Raw genomic sequence first — 15,528 nt, forward strand, 5'->3', positions numbered from 1 at the left:
TTAGATAGGGCCGGGGGGGTGGGTTAGGTAGGGGAAGGGAGGGGAAGGTGAGGGGAGGGCGAGAGAAAGTTCCCTCCGAGGCCGCTCCGATTTCGGAGCGGCCTCGGAGGGAACGGAGGCAGGCTGCGCGGCTCGGCGCGCGCAGGCTGCCCAAAATCGGCAGCCTTGTGCGCGCCGATCCAGGATTTTAATGGATACGCGCGGCTACGCACGTATCTGTTGAAATCCCGCGTACTCTTGTTCGCGCCTGGTGCACGAACAAAAGTACGCGCTCGCCCAGATTTAGAAAATCTACCCCATTGATTTTAGAGAAGCTTATGCATTATTATGAATTCTTATATTTAATAATGCAAGTGATTTTAGAGCGCATATAGGAATTAATCACTAGTTATAGTTTAGTGGGTAGGAAACCCTTTCGATGTAAATTTGGAAAAGTCTATCACACTTGATAATGTAGCATTGCTTGCAAAAGAATATGTCTGCAGACTGCAGTCTGAGCGACATTTAGATAACTCACTCAGTTTAGAAAAACATATTGCTAATATTTCAAAAAAGTGATCCTTCTTCTTGAGGACTGTTTGTCAGATTTGTCCTTTTTTAAAATTCAGTTGATCTTGCCTCTGTGACCCAGGCTGTGATAATATCATGCCTGGCCTACTGTAATAGTATTTATATGAGTTTATCATAGTAACATAATAAATGTCAGCAGAAAAGGATCCAAGTGGCCCATCCAGTTTACTCATAAAGTGTTTGGGTTTGTTTTTTTTAGGATAGTAACTTCCACTCCACGCAGATTACCCCAGTTAACATTGGCTACTCCTTTTCAGGTAAGGCAATTCGCGAGATTCAATTGATTCAGAATTTAGCTGCTAGAATTCTGCCAAGATGAACAGCTGAGATCATATAAACTCAATTTTCCTGTTTTGTGGCAAGTTAATTTTAAGAATTTATTACTCGTTTTTAAAGTCCTGCAAATGAATGGCTTAGCCTGGTTACAAAACCTACTGCAGAGACAGTACACTATAGAGGAACTTAGGTTGTCAGAATCCTTATTTTTCAACTCAGTCATCGAGAATGGCATACCTTTCCTGTACTTGTACGTGAGACTTCTCGTGCTATCTTCCAACGCAGTGGTCCCCAACCCTGTCCTGGGGGCCCTCCAGCCAGTTGGGTTGTCAGAATATCCACAATGAATATGCATGAGAGAAAATTTGCATGTTAGTGAATGCAAATTTTCTCTCATGCATATTCATTGTGACAGATTCGGCCGATAGATTAGAAGAAGCAAGAAGCAGATCTTTTTCAATAGTGGGACCAGAATTGTGGAACTTAATAAATAAGGCATTGTGGGAGGAAGCTCATTATCTGAGTGAATGTTAGTGAATGCAAATTTTCTCTCATGCATATTCATTGTGGATATCCTGAAAACCCAACTGGCTGGAGGGCCCCCAGGACAGGGTTGGGGACCACTGTTCTAACGCTTTGGAATTCTTTGTTGTTTAGATGCTGGCTTTATTAAATATTTATCCCAATTTAAAAAGATGACCAAAACATGGCTGTTCATTCAGGCTTTTTATGGGTGATATTTTAAATTAGACAGTTTTTAACTGGATTGAGATGTCCTGCTTTTCTAAATACCTGATGGAAACAGTTTTGTATTGTTAGCTTTTCCACTCACTATATTTTAGATATTTTTATATATTTTGTAGTGAGTAATTCTGGCCTCGATTATGCATTGTTTGTGATTGACTTTAAGGCTGATTCAGCCAGCATATGAAGTTAACCACCTGATAACTTTGGTTAACTTCATCCAGATATTCAACCCAAATAAGTTTGGGCTGAATATGTGGTCTAAAATTAATCAGAATTGTCTGGCTAAGTTTAGGTGTTCCAATTAGACATCCAGAGTTAATCAGGTGACTTGGGCCAGCCAGTGCTATCTGCGCTGACTGACCAAAGTTGAACCATGCCCCAGGAATGCCTTTAGTACGGCCTCCTTTTGTCCATCTAAATTTTGTGTTGGCTATGACTGTGGAGGAGGAGAGAGCAGGAATTTCAAACAGCTAGGATTGTACTGCTAACTCCCAAAGTTAACCAGATAAACCATTTCAATATTGACTTTACATTTGATTCTTGTTATGGCTTTCTTTATATTATTATTTCATTGTCGAGGAAGTTTTCATTACTATTTGTACATTTAAGATGTTTGACAATTGTATTTGAATATATTTATGATATTTATCTGTGATTGTTTAGGAGTATCTTGTTTGAATTTGTATTTTTATTTGATTGCATCTATTATATACGTAATGTTATACTTTTATTGATACATACTTTAGGATTGCTAAAGAAAGTGTGTAATAAATAATTTGGTTAAAGGTAATGGATTACCTAAAGTAAGCCATGGCATATAAAAGTGTATATTTGAGAAACCAAAACCAGGCATTCTCTTTTCTATAGTATATATAGAGAATATAGGGGTAGATTTTAAAAGGTGCACGCACATGTTATAAAATCTGTGGGCCATGTACACATGCATGCCGGATTTATAATCCGCACGTGCGGGGGGGGGGGGGGTGAGGGGGTGGAATTTTACTAAATTACACGCGGCGACGCAATCGGGCCTTCCCCAGTTCCCTCCCAATCCGCTCCAACTTCCCTACTCCCCTACCTAAGTAAAAGAATTTTTTAATTTTTTTATTTACTGCTCTGTTGGAGGCAAAGCAACTTGCACGCACCGGCAGACTGCTGGCGTGCGCTTCCCCGGGACAGCAGCCGATATATGCGAGCATGGTCATTTTAAAATTCGGCCAATAGATTAGAAGAAGCAAGAAGCAGATCTTTTTCAATAGTGGGATCAAAATTGTGGAACTTAATAAATAAGGCATTGTGGGAGGAAGCTGATTATCTGAGTTTTAGAAAGAAAGTTAAAGCGATATTATTTAAGTAAGGTTATGGGTAAGGGGCTAGGAATGGGGATAAAGATATCTTATTTAACATTTGTATTTTGTTTTATGTAAAAGTTTGCATATTTATACATTCATTATTTATTTATTTGCAAATAAATAAATAATTTATAAATGTTTTAATTTGGAATCCATGCTGATTTTTAATAGATTTGCAAAATAGATGATTGGAAATAAAATATACATACACACACTTATAAACACATACAGAGAGAGAGCTCACCTGTCTGAAAATAGGTCACCCTGTATATGTAGTTATATAAGACTTATACTTTTTACTTGCACTATAGTAGAGGTGCAGTTAAGTCAGGGGAAAAAGCAAGTTTGTACCATAAATGGTGTAGATAGCTGGTTGAATTAACCATAATATATGGGTGATGTCATCCGAAGGCACTGAACGAGCTTCCTTTCTCAGCTCATAGAGCTTTTAGCTTTACTGAGCATGTGCGGGAGCTTCCTTGTGGATATTGCCTTGTGAGCCTCTCAGTCAATTTTAGAGCTAAACTTTAGGTAGGTAGTTTACTCTCCAGGGAAAGGGGGGGGGGGGTATTTAGTATGGTTAATTGATCCTTTTGGAGACTACTGTTTATGGTACACAAACCTGTTTTATCCGTCTGCAAGCAAGGCTGATTTGCTGTAACACATGAAGAGTCCCAAGCTGAGGTTTGCAGCGGAGCACTTAATGAAAAAGCAACCCAGACCTCACTATAGAGAGTAGACTACTAGGTGAGCAGGCACTATTAAACTCCTTGTCCAAATTTACTGTTATTTCTTGATTGTTCAGACATGAAAGTGTGCACTGACGACCAAGATGCAGCTTTGCAGATGCCCTAGATAGGCATGGCTTGCATAGGAGCCACTAACTCTCATTTGATGAGCGTTTAAGGAACCTGTAATCTGGAGGCCAGGGAGAACATAACAATACATTGTACAGTCTGCTAGCGACAACTTCTGGCTTGAGGCTGACAACATGAGAGAAGTCAACCAAAAGTGACATAGCAGGTCCAGTCCAAACCTGGGCCCAGTTTTTGATCAGCCTCCAATTCTAACACTTGACCCCTCAAATAGTGGGAAGAATTCATCTTTACCTGGAGGAGTGGCGCAAAATCACCAAAGATTGCTGGGCACTCAAAATTGTAGAATCTGGTTAGTGCTAGCATTTTTCCTGGCTTCTGGTACTTCCCCGTTGTTCAGCCTTCCGGATCTTTCTCATCCCTCACAGCTCTGCCTGGGGGTGGAGATGCTTCACAAGCAACAGGTGTGGACTCTATCCTGCCCAACCAACATGGCCAGGGGTTCTACTCCTGCTATTTCCTTATCCCCCAAGAAATCCAGGGGATTTATATAATGTTATTTATAGATTTCATTATTTATTTATTTACAGCTATTTCTTACCCCTCCCTCCCCCCCCCCCCCCAAATGAATCCCGGAACAGATGAGCCTTCACCTGCTTCCGAAAGATCTTATAATCGTGTAACTGACCGATTTCCAAAGGAAGCCCATTCCTCAAAGAAGGGGCAACATAGAAGAAAGCTCTATTCCTGGTCTTCTGCAACCTAACTTTGTTGCCTCCTTTGATTCTAATAAAGAAGCCCCCTCATCAGAGAATACCAAGATACTTATGCCTTTAAATAATCCTGCCCCTCCCCATGAATTTCCTGGTAAATCAGGGATAACATCTTAAATTTTATTCTTTGACTGACAGGGAGCAAATGCAGGGACCTCAGTACCAAAGTAATGTGGTCCCTCAAAGGAGCAAAATGAGCCGCAGCATTCAACATCAATACCAGGGCCCTTACCTGACACTTAGGCATTGCAATAATCCAAGGCCGCAATAATCATATTAAAATACAGCAGCAATGAGTTGCCTTTCATGGGACCTCTAGAAATAGAGACTCATTCTGGATTTACGAAGTCTGAAAAAGAATTTATTGTGGGAGAAATTCAAGATAAACTTCCTTCATACCATTCTGTCTTTCATCCAGGCGGGAGTGGATTTGTGCCCTAGATCTGAAAGATGTGTTTGCCCACATACCCATTTCATCCCTCCAATTGGCACTATCTGTGCTTTGTGGTGGAATCCTTTCACTTACAAGTACCTGTGCTCCCCTTCGAACTCTCAGCAGCACCAAGAGTCTTTACCAAATACCTAGCTGTTGTGGTAGCACATTTCCGTCATCAGGGCATCTGTGTCTTCCCATACCTAGACAACTGGCTAGTTCCAGCACCTACCCAGGAAGGGGTGTTGACCTTCCTGCAGAAGATAATCCAGTCACTGGCTTTCCTCGTGAATGTTGAAAAATTGATCCTGACCACATCTCAGAAAATCAAATTCATTGGCAAATGAATAGACTCTCTACAGGAAAAAGGGTCCTTCTAGACAGATCGAGCAGATGTCCTAGCTCATTGTTTTTTGCAGACAAATCGGGCAACATCCAGAGAATGTTCTGGGCCATATGGCAGTGATGGTTCATGTGGTCTCTCTCTAATCTGCTTCCACATGTGCATCCTAAATGGGGCCTCTGTCCCAAAGGGACTAGTTAACCATTGTGAACTCTTGCGAAGGTCTCACAGGAAATGAAGTGAGCTTCACTGGTGGATAGAGCTGAATATTTTATGAGAGGGAGCCCCCTCTCTCCTTCTCCTTCATGTCTTGTTGGTGACAGACATGTATACAAAGGAATAGGGAGCATACACGGCCCCTTCCAAACCCAGGGAACTTGGTCATCAGTGGAATGACAGTTTCAGATCAACCTGTTGGAGCTTTGAGCAATAAGACATGCCTTGAGAGCTTTCTTGCATCTCCTTGAAAGAAAGAGGATACTAATCCAAACCACTAGCAAAACAAATGTAAACACATGAAAAAATGAGAAATAGGAGTTAGATCATCAGAATTCACACATGCAAATACAATGAACTGTTTTGTGGCTTGATGTAGCTCTAATCATCCGTCACTTATTTCAAATACATTTTGAATTTGAATATGTATTTAAAACCCACTGCACTTACCATTTTTGTTAAATCAAACATGTCAAACTTCTAATATTTAGATGAAATCTGCATCAGGGGAATTTTCACATTTTTAGAGCAACTAGCTAGATTCTCAACTGTAGCGCTCCTGAATAGCGAAACACAAATGTAATTCCGTTAAGCATATACTGTGAACGTATCTTTACCACAAATGAAAGGCAAGAAGTTCAAAAGAAATTTGAATACTGATTGGAGGAATCACTTGAAAATAAACTATTGAAAACTAATAATCATTGCTTCTTTAAATTAAAATGAATCATTCTATTTCTTCATTAAAAACCATGGGGAATTATTGTATTTAAAGTGAAAATTAAAAAAAACTGTTCCTGAGTTCAGACAAGACACGCAATCTCCTCCTCTACTAGATGGCATGATGTACTCTATTATAATCCTGAAATGTATGTTGTTTTAAATAAGGAATGTTTAAACTAAAATTACTTGTGCTTAATTGGTATTTATGAAGCTACGATGTTCCCTTAATCTTTTACTTCGACCAGTAATTACTTAGGGCAAGGACACTATATCACATAAATCACACCTGACACTGAACAATCTGTTTGTGGCTCAAGAAACACTTTATATTTTGTGACTGGCTGTTCCCATACTTTTCCAGATATGATAAGCATGCACATATCACATTCTTTGAGGACAAGCAGGATGGTAGTATTCATACATGGCTGACATCTGATGGAGCCCAGCACAGAAAAACCTATGTCAAAATTTCTAGAACTTTGATTGAGCCTTACTGGGCATGCCCACTGCATGCTACTATACCACACAAATATGTGTTGTCTCTTCAGTCTCAATGGAGCCCATAGATCATGGTTTGAGCCTCTTGTCTCTTTTTCTTCTGAAGTTTTGTGAGGTTTTCATGCATTTTTTTCTACAGCTTTGGCAGTCTGTCATGGGGTCCTGCAGTCCCTTTCCTCATAGTTCCCTAGGAAAGGTTTCTCAGCATTTTTCCTAAGTTTCCATTTGCTACCATTCCCCAGGGTGGTAGGCTGGTAGGGCCATCAGTGCCCACTGGCCATCAACCATCCACTGCCATCAGATTTGATTTTGAGTCCCTTTTATTTTGCACTGACACTTCTAGTGGGTTCCAGCAGTGCCCTTGATGCAGCAGGATGATGTCTATTGTGGACCCCCATAATAGATGTATCCTGTGTTTGGGGGCATTGCTTGATGTCCAGGGGTGCCGCAAGTGCAGAGAAATTACTTCAAAAGGACAGTGGGTCCCAGTTGGATCTTATGGAACATCTATTCAGACATTGGAAGACTGATACAGAGACATTGATATTGAAGGACCACAGAGCTGCACCAATGACTAGGGCCATCGACATTGGGGGTGGAGGGCATGGGTTCCCCTGAAATTGGTGACCAGTAAGGAACCCGGTGGCAAATCATCATCCAATTCCTCCCATTCGAAGAGAGCATCAGGTTTCATCTCTTCAACTTCATCATCACAGAAAACCCATGCGGAGCATCGAGGGAATTCAAAGAAGCATTGGCTTCAGCCCCCCTATCAAGAAACCCCCTAAGCAGTCTTGCAGCAAGGAGAGCTCATCCTCTGCATATGCCATAGCTTGCAACAGTCTCCACTTTTTCTAATATCTGTCATCAATCCTCCTCTCAGTTCGGAAGAGTATCTGGCCTCTCCTCTTGCCTCTCAGTCGGTGTTGACATCAACAGTTTTCGAGAAGGAACTAGAGAAAAAGAACCAGCAAGCTATTTTTATTTATTTATTTATTGATTGATTGATTGATTGATTTTTATATACCGGCATTCGTCGGAACATCATGCCGGTTTACATTGCAACAAAAATAACAAGAGAGTGAAATACAGCAAACAGGGATGGGGAAAGGGGAGCAGCAATGAAAGAGGAGAGAGGGCAGCAGTAGGAAGGATAGGGAAAGAGAGAAATTTGATAACATTTGAAGAAAATAAATTAACAATAGAAACTGTGTACAATGGAAAAAATGCTGCAAGGACTCTGTACTGAGGCATCAAGGGCTGCTGCTTGACTCTCTTCAGGTATCCACTGGTCTGCATAGACGTCAATGCCAGTGCCGTTGGGCCCATCTTATCACTGATGCCCAAGGGGCATCAGGGTTGGCATCTGTAGCTCATTGCTAATTTCTGGCCTCTCGGGGGAGGAAGATTCCCTGAGATATCAAAGTTCCTCAGGGTCCAGGCCTCAGCAGCCAGTTGCTCCAGTCCATGACCCACTGGCTGAGGACAGAGCACCAAAAGAGCCCTCCCCTGTAGTATGCAGTCAGGTTCTCAATATTCCTGGAGGTACGGCTACAACTCTGAGGATGTCTCTGAAAAGGAAAGATCCACGAGGCTCCCAAGCTCTACTAATTTAGACATTTTCAAAGGTTCACAGGTATGGAGAATTTTTTTAATGCTTATTAGTTTAAATTGTTGGCTGTTATTTGATGTCTGATGCTTTGAAATATTTTATTGGTGTTTAGGAAATTTAAGAATATGAGTTTTTAATTATTGGATGTTCTATATGTCAGTTGTTTTGAAATATTATTCTTATTAGTATGATATTACACTTACTGATATTTTATATTTCTTGATTTTATTTGATGTTTTATGAGGAATATTTATGGTTTTCCATTGTTGGTCTGCATACAGAGTTTGGCTTGCTGCGGTTTTCAGTTTGTTTCTTGTCTGTACATTTCTATTTATACTTTATGATCTCTTTGTTCTGTATTTGTATTTATGTGCTATGCTTATGGACTTGGCTATAGAAGCTGTCCTGTGCTTTTCCCCTTATGTCTGTGTATCAATATCCCAGACCACAAAAGTCAGAGTCCATGTTGGTTTGTTGTCTGAATCAAATTCCTCTTCCCCCCCCACCCTCCACCATCAAAGAGGGGGAGTGATGTTGCAGTTGTGTCAAAAGCATCAAGGCTTATTGATTAAGGGTAATAATCCAATGCCTTCTCTTAAGGTTAGTAACTGCTGCTCCATGCAGGTTAATCCCATACTTATAAGTTCTCCAGACCATAAAAGTCAGGCCCTCAGTTGTTGTCTAAATCCAAATCCCCTTTTCCCTAGCCACTGAAGCAGAGAGCAATGATGCAATTGCATTAAATTCCTCCTAAACAATCCACAAATAGGTGAAAACCATCAATCTATAATAATCAATAATCACAAAATCACCTGGTGTTAAAGCCACATAAACAAAAAGCATGAAAGGGATAGTGCTCATATACTTACACCACTAGTAAAGTTTAACAATTAGGCCTTAATTTCATCATTGCCCCTCTCCATCTATGCTATAAGATTATTTTTAAAATTTTTTAAAAAGCTCTGTGAAAAATTTAAAAAGAGCAAGGCACACTTCATTTAAGATGGGGTATGCTTTAAACATTCAAATCTTTCAGTTTTAGAATGTCCATCAACACTTATCTGAGTTAGTGGTGTCTGCTTGTTTTCCTTGAGAAACCTGACACGGGATGCAATTCAAGAATGTTGATTTCTTCTTCAACGGATTAAATTGTTTCTAACTTAACACTGCTGAAGGATGTCTGTTAGCAAGATGTAAAACGCATACAAAAAGAACCAAAAAATTTCCAAAGCCCAATAATAACCACCGAAAAAGGAAATCCATAGCCAATAGATATGAACATCTTGCGAGTAACAGTAAGTTAACGCATCAGCAAGCCTGACAGCGTGCCCTAAAACAAACTGTTCCTTTGAGACGAGAACTCCTATATGAAGGAAAATTGTACAATGTTGGAAGATGGGTTGTTTTAAGTAAACACGGGGCTCCTGAGGAAGCTGCACGCAAAATATTGGTCGCTGTAGAGCCATGGTCACTATGAATTGAATTGTTTCATATTTTAAAACACTACTAAAACTTAAAGAATGTTTAAAATACTTCTCTCGCAAATGATGGAGTTGTCCGGGCGTCTTGTTTGTTATAGGGTATGCTATCAGGCTTGCTGATGCGTTAACTTACTGTTACTCGCAAGACGTTCCTATCTATTGGTTGTGGATTTCCTTTTTCAGTGGTTGTTAGAAAGATGTCCCAGATTTGTTGGCGTCAATAAAAAATGGTTTATTGGTTAAGGGTAGTAACTGCTGCACCAGCAAGTTACCCCCATGCACCCTGGTGCGCGAACAAAAGTACGCGTGTGCGCAGATTTATAAAATCTGCCCCTCTGACTCCAGCCTTTTCTTTTGCAAAAAACTTTTATTAACATAACAATAAACAATATCAAAGCCTTAGTTTCGGATAGTGTAAATTCCATACCTTCATACAGCTTCTCAGAGAGGGTCAGAGTGACATGCTCCTCCAGACGGGGCTTCTCTATCCCAGCTGTGCTTACATTCTTATTTCCCCTCTCACTGGTCAAGCCCTCTGAGCTCCTCCTGCCCAGCAGGGTCTCGCCCATAGAACATTCTCTTACTATGGGATTTAAGGTGGATCAGGCATCCAGCTTTGTCCTGCACATGTTTACAGAGTTAAATAGGGACACCCTGTCACAACCACCTCTATCAGGAAAGCATTCCATGTATCCATCCAGACCCCATACCATTATTGTTGCCTTTCTCTGGACTATTTCCTTTCTGTCCTTATCCTTTTTGAGATGAAGTCTCCAGAACTGAACACAGTACTCCAGATGAAGCCTCATCAAGGATCTGTACAGAGGTATTGTTACCTCCTTTTCCCTGCTGGTTATGCCTCTGTCCTTAGCCACTGCCTTGTCACATTGCTTAGCCATTTTCATATCATCAGACACAATCACCCCAATGTTTCTCTCACAAGCGGGCCAATTCAGTAAAGATCGTGGGAGAAGAGGTGCTCCTGGGTGGGCGATCCTATATTTATTTAAATGAGGGGGTCGCACTAAAAGGAGGCACTAGGGATGATTATGCGCCCCTAGTGCCTCCTTGGACCAGGAGAGGTGGCTCTGTCAGCGGGTTCAGGAAACAGACACTCAATTTTATAAGCAACGGTTTTCCGAACCCGCTGACAGCAATCAGTTATGAAAATGGACGCTGGTAAAATTGAGCATCCATTCTTCTAACCGGACCAGCCGGCACATTTAAAAAAAATCCTAGCAATATTAAGTCGGTTCCTCCAACTTAATATCCTAGTAATATTAAGTTGGAGGTGTACAGAAAAGCAGTATTTTCTGCTTTTCTGTTCACTTTTCTGGGCTGCTCACAAATTAACACCTGCCCTTGGGCAGGCGTTAATTTATGATCGTAAAATGTGCAGGTTGGCCGCACGTTTTACTTTCTGAATCCTGGGTGACTGACTAATAGCCTCATCAATATGCATTTGCATGTGACGAGTCAGGGGGGGGTTAGAGTAGGGCTGGGGGGAAAGGTTAGGGAAAGGGGTGGGAAGGTTAGGTTAGGGGGAAGGGAATGGAGGAAGGCAGCACGGCTCGGCGTGCACAATTGTGCATCCCCTTGCGCATGCCGTCCACTTTCAACCACATTCAACCACTTCTCAAGTTTTCCTTGGTCTCTTCTTGTTCTCTCCATGCTTTCAGGTGTATCCACTCTGTTGAAGATCCTAGAGTCATATGCAAAAAGACAAATTTTACCTTCTAATCTCTTCGCATTATCGCTCACAAAAATATTAAACATAACTGGTCCAGGAACAGATCCTTGAGGAACTTCACTTATTACTCTTCTTTCTTTGGAATAGGTTCCATTCATCACTATTCTCTGACAACTGTCTGTCAGCCAATTTTGAATTCCATTCCACCATCTTGGGACCCACTCCCAGGCTTCTCATTTTATTTATGAGCCTCCTGCATGGGACTGTAGCAAAAGCCTTGCTTAAATCCAAGTAATCCACACAAATTGCTCTTCCTTGATCCAATTATGTAGTCACACAATCAAAAATTGTTCCAGTTTGCCCCCATAGTTTAAAACTAAACTACATAAAAGGCTTGTTGCCAATAAAAACATTGTTATTGTGCTCACTGGCACTGTTAATCTGTTTCCTTTTTCATTGGGAGTAGCCTGTAGCCATCCTTGGAGAAAGCAGTTGCCTACCTGTAATAGGTGTTCTCCAAGAACAAAAAGATGTCAGTCTTCACCATACCTACTCACCTCCCCAGTGGAGGTAGTTTCTCCATTTTTGTTTTCATTTTTGCTAAATACAAAACCGAAGGGTTCCACATGGATACATAATATCATAGCATTCCTTGGGAATGCCCAGTGAGGCTCAAAGTTCTAGAAATTTGACATAGTTTTTTCGTGACAGACTACATTGTATGATGTCACCTATTTGTAAGGACTGACATTCTGCTGACCTCAAAGAACACCTGTTACAGGTAGCAACTCTGTTTTCTAAACAGTGGCAATGTTGTGCTGAGCACTGAGCTATATCTACCAGAATAGGGAGAGCCATTCTCACTATATTATACCTAATATTCTGACCATGGAAAAGCACTATCAAAGCTGGATCTTGAAAAATACTGGGCCAGATTTTAAAAGGGTTACGCGCGCTGGGCCTATTTTAAAAAGGCCTGGCGACGCGTGTAAAGCCCCGGGATGCGTGTAAGTCCAGGAGCTTTACAAAAGGGGCGGTCCGGGGGTGGGGGTGTGGGTGGGGCAGAGGATCGCGTGCTGGTAGGCTGCCGGCGTGTGCAACTTGCGCCTGCCAGAGGCAGACGCAAAAGGTAAGACAAGAGTCGGGGGGGTTAGAGTAGGGCTGGGGGGAAAGGTTAGGGAAATGGTAAGACGAGTCGGGGGGGGGGGGGGGTTAGAGGAGGGCGGGGGGGAAAGGGGTGGGAAGTTTAGGTTTAAGGGGAAGGGAACGGAGGAAGGCAGCGCGGCTCGGCGTGCACAATTGTGCATCCCCTTGCGCATGCCGACCCCGGATTTTATAACATGCGCCTGTGTGCGCATGTTATAAATCGGGCATACATGTGACTAGGAGTCACTCCTTGAAGTTAGCATTTGGCATATTTAAAACTAATCTGAGAAAGTTCTTTTTCACTCAACGCACAATTAAATTCTGGAATTTGTTGCCAGAGGATGTGGTTAGTGCAGTTAGTGTAGCTGTGTTTAAAAAAGGATTGGATAAGCTCTTGGAGGAGAAGTCCATTACTTGCTATTAATTAAGTTGACTTAGAGAATAGCCACTGCTATTAGCAACAGTAGCATGGGATAGACTTAATTTTTGGGTACTTGCCAGGTTCTTATGGCCTGGATTGGCCACTGTTGGAAACAGGATGCTGGGCTTGATGGACCCTTGGTCTAACCCAGTATGGCATGTTCTTATGTCCCCTATCTCACCTTTCCTCTAGGGAGTACATGTTTAGATCTTTACGTCTATCCCCATATGCTTTAGAATGAAGACACTGACCATTTTATTAGCCACACTTTGTACCGACTCATCCTGTTTATATCCTTTTGAAGGTGCAGTCTCTAGAATTGTATACATTATTCCAAATAAGGTCTCTCCAGGGACCTATACAGGGGCAATATCATCTCCCTTTTCTGCTGACCATTCCTTTCCCTATGCAGCTTTCTGCCTTTTGCAGTCGCTTTATCCACTTGACTAGAATCCTAGGATGAGGTGTGTGATTTCTGTGTCACCCTGTAGCCAGATACTGGATCTTCCCATATATGACCTTCGATGCAATTATTACAGTGGCTACACTGGCCACATTTAAAATGACCATTGTTATCCTGATCTACTTGCATACGTGCTTGAGCATGCACTAAATAATCCCTAATATTGCTACCCCTCGATGTGATTATTAATGGCGGTTCTTGAAAGATGTTATGGATCCCCAATATGTGCCAATGTCTTCTGATGGAAGGAAGGAGTTTTCTGATAGTTCCTCATCCTAGGATTCCAGTCATATATGCCGTACCTAAAATTCACAAAAATATTTTGAAACCTCCGATACAACCCATAGTATCCTTAAACGGAGTTGTCCTTGAACCTTCAGCGATATGTTTGGATCGCATTCTTCAACCGTATGTACAGGAAATGCAGTCTTACACAAAGGATACCATTCATTTTTTACAATAAATTCAGCAGGTGGTATTGGATCCATATACACAATATTGGTTTACATCGATGGACGTGTCAGCATTATATACCAATATCCCTCAGGATCAAGCTCTGGAAGGTATACACGCCACGATCACTAGTCAGAATGGGATGCAAAGAATATTGATGTCCTTTATGATGTAAATGGCAGAATTGGTTCTAACCAAAAATTACTTTTTGTTTGAATCCATCCTATATTTGCAAACCTATGGCATACCTATGGGATCCCCATTGGCACCCACAACTGCCGATCTATACATGACACAATTTGAAAAAGTACATATTTACACATCAGACTGGTGGCAAGACATTATCATGTGGAATCGTTACATTGACGACATCTTTTTCATTTGGAAAGGATCCGAGGATCGTTTGAAAACATTTTGCACCTGGATAAATACTGTAAATCACAACTTACAGTTTACGGCACAATGGTCCAACCATACTATGTCATTTTTGCACGTCTCATTGACACGCCAGGAGGATACACTGACCACTACAGTATTCAGGAAACCAACTGACCGGAACAATTTACTAAGGTTTCATAGTCATAATGCCTATTCGTTCAAATGTGGGTTACCCACAAGTCAATTTTTCCGGATCCGTAAGATCTGTTCTACATTATCTGAATATGAAATTCAAGCTGAGAAATTGAAAAAAAGATTTTTGCAACGTAGGTATCCGCAAAAAATTGTCAAACATGCTTTCAAGCGGGCCAAATATTCGTACAGGCAAGCCTTGTTGGCATATAAGCCTAAGAAACAGGAACCTAATTTGGTTTGCATGTTAAAGCAAACGACAGCGTTTGTGGCTATTTCCACAGCCATCAGAAGACATTGGCACATATTGGGGATCCATAGCATCTTTCAAGAACCGCCATTAATAGTAACATCGAGGGGTAGCAATATTAGGGATTATTTAGTGCATGCTCAAGCACGTACGCAAGTAGATCAGGATAACAATGGTCATTTTAAATGTGGCCAGTGTAACCATTGTAATAATTGCATCGAGGGTCATATATGGGAAGATCCAGTATCTGGCTACAGGGTGACATGGAAATCACACACCACTTGCAACTCAAGTTACGTGATATATGCTTTACTTTGTAACTGCCCTAAAGTGTACATTGGGAAAACTTGAAATATGAGAGTAAGATTAAATGAGCATAAATCCCATTTGCATACCCAGACTTTAACAGCTCCAATAGTATCCCATTGTGTCCAATACGAACATTCATTCACAGAAATAAAATGGACTATCATCGATCAAGTATTGAGAACTTCACGGGGAGGAGATTGCAGACATTTGCTGGACCTAAGGGAAGCCTACTGGATTTTCACGTTAGGCACGCAATCTCCGCAGGGATTAAATGAGGAATTAGAATGGAACACACTCATTTAGTAACGTAATGGGAATGAAGATGTTACTATTACATAAAATGTGTCAGAAACACCATTGTACAAGTATTTTCCAAGAATGTTTAAC

General features: G+C 41.2%; 1 protein-coding gene across 14 annotated transcripts in view; it reads left to right on the plus strand.

The window, feature by feature from the left end:
- Window positions 1–15,528, plus strand: part of PKNOX2 (PBX/knotted 1 homeobox 2) — a 989,927-nt gene that overhangs the window by 320,798 nt on the left and 653,601 nt on the right. For 13 of the 14 annotated variants that reach the window (XM_029573058.1, XM_029573057.1, XM_029573049.1 and 10 more), the window contains one exon: window positions 770–827. The exons of the other annotated variant lie outside the window; for it this stretch is intronic. The gene's annotated coding sequence lies outside the window, so the exon portion shown is untranslated. The remainder of the gene's footprint in view (window positions 1–769; window positions 828–15,528) is intronic. 14 annotated transcript variants of the gene reach the window in all.

Source organism: Rhinatrema bivittatum, chromosome 12 (genome assembly GCF_901001135.1).
Source record: "Rhinatrema bivittatum chromosome 12, aRhiBiv1.1, whole genome shotgun sequence".
Taxonomy (NCBI): domain Eukaryota; kingdom Metazoa; phylum Chordata; class Amphibia; order Gymnophiona; family Rhinatrematidae; genus Rhinatrema; species Rhinatrema bivittatum.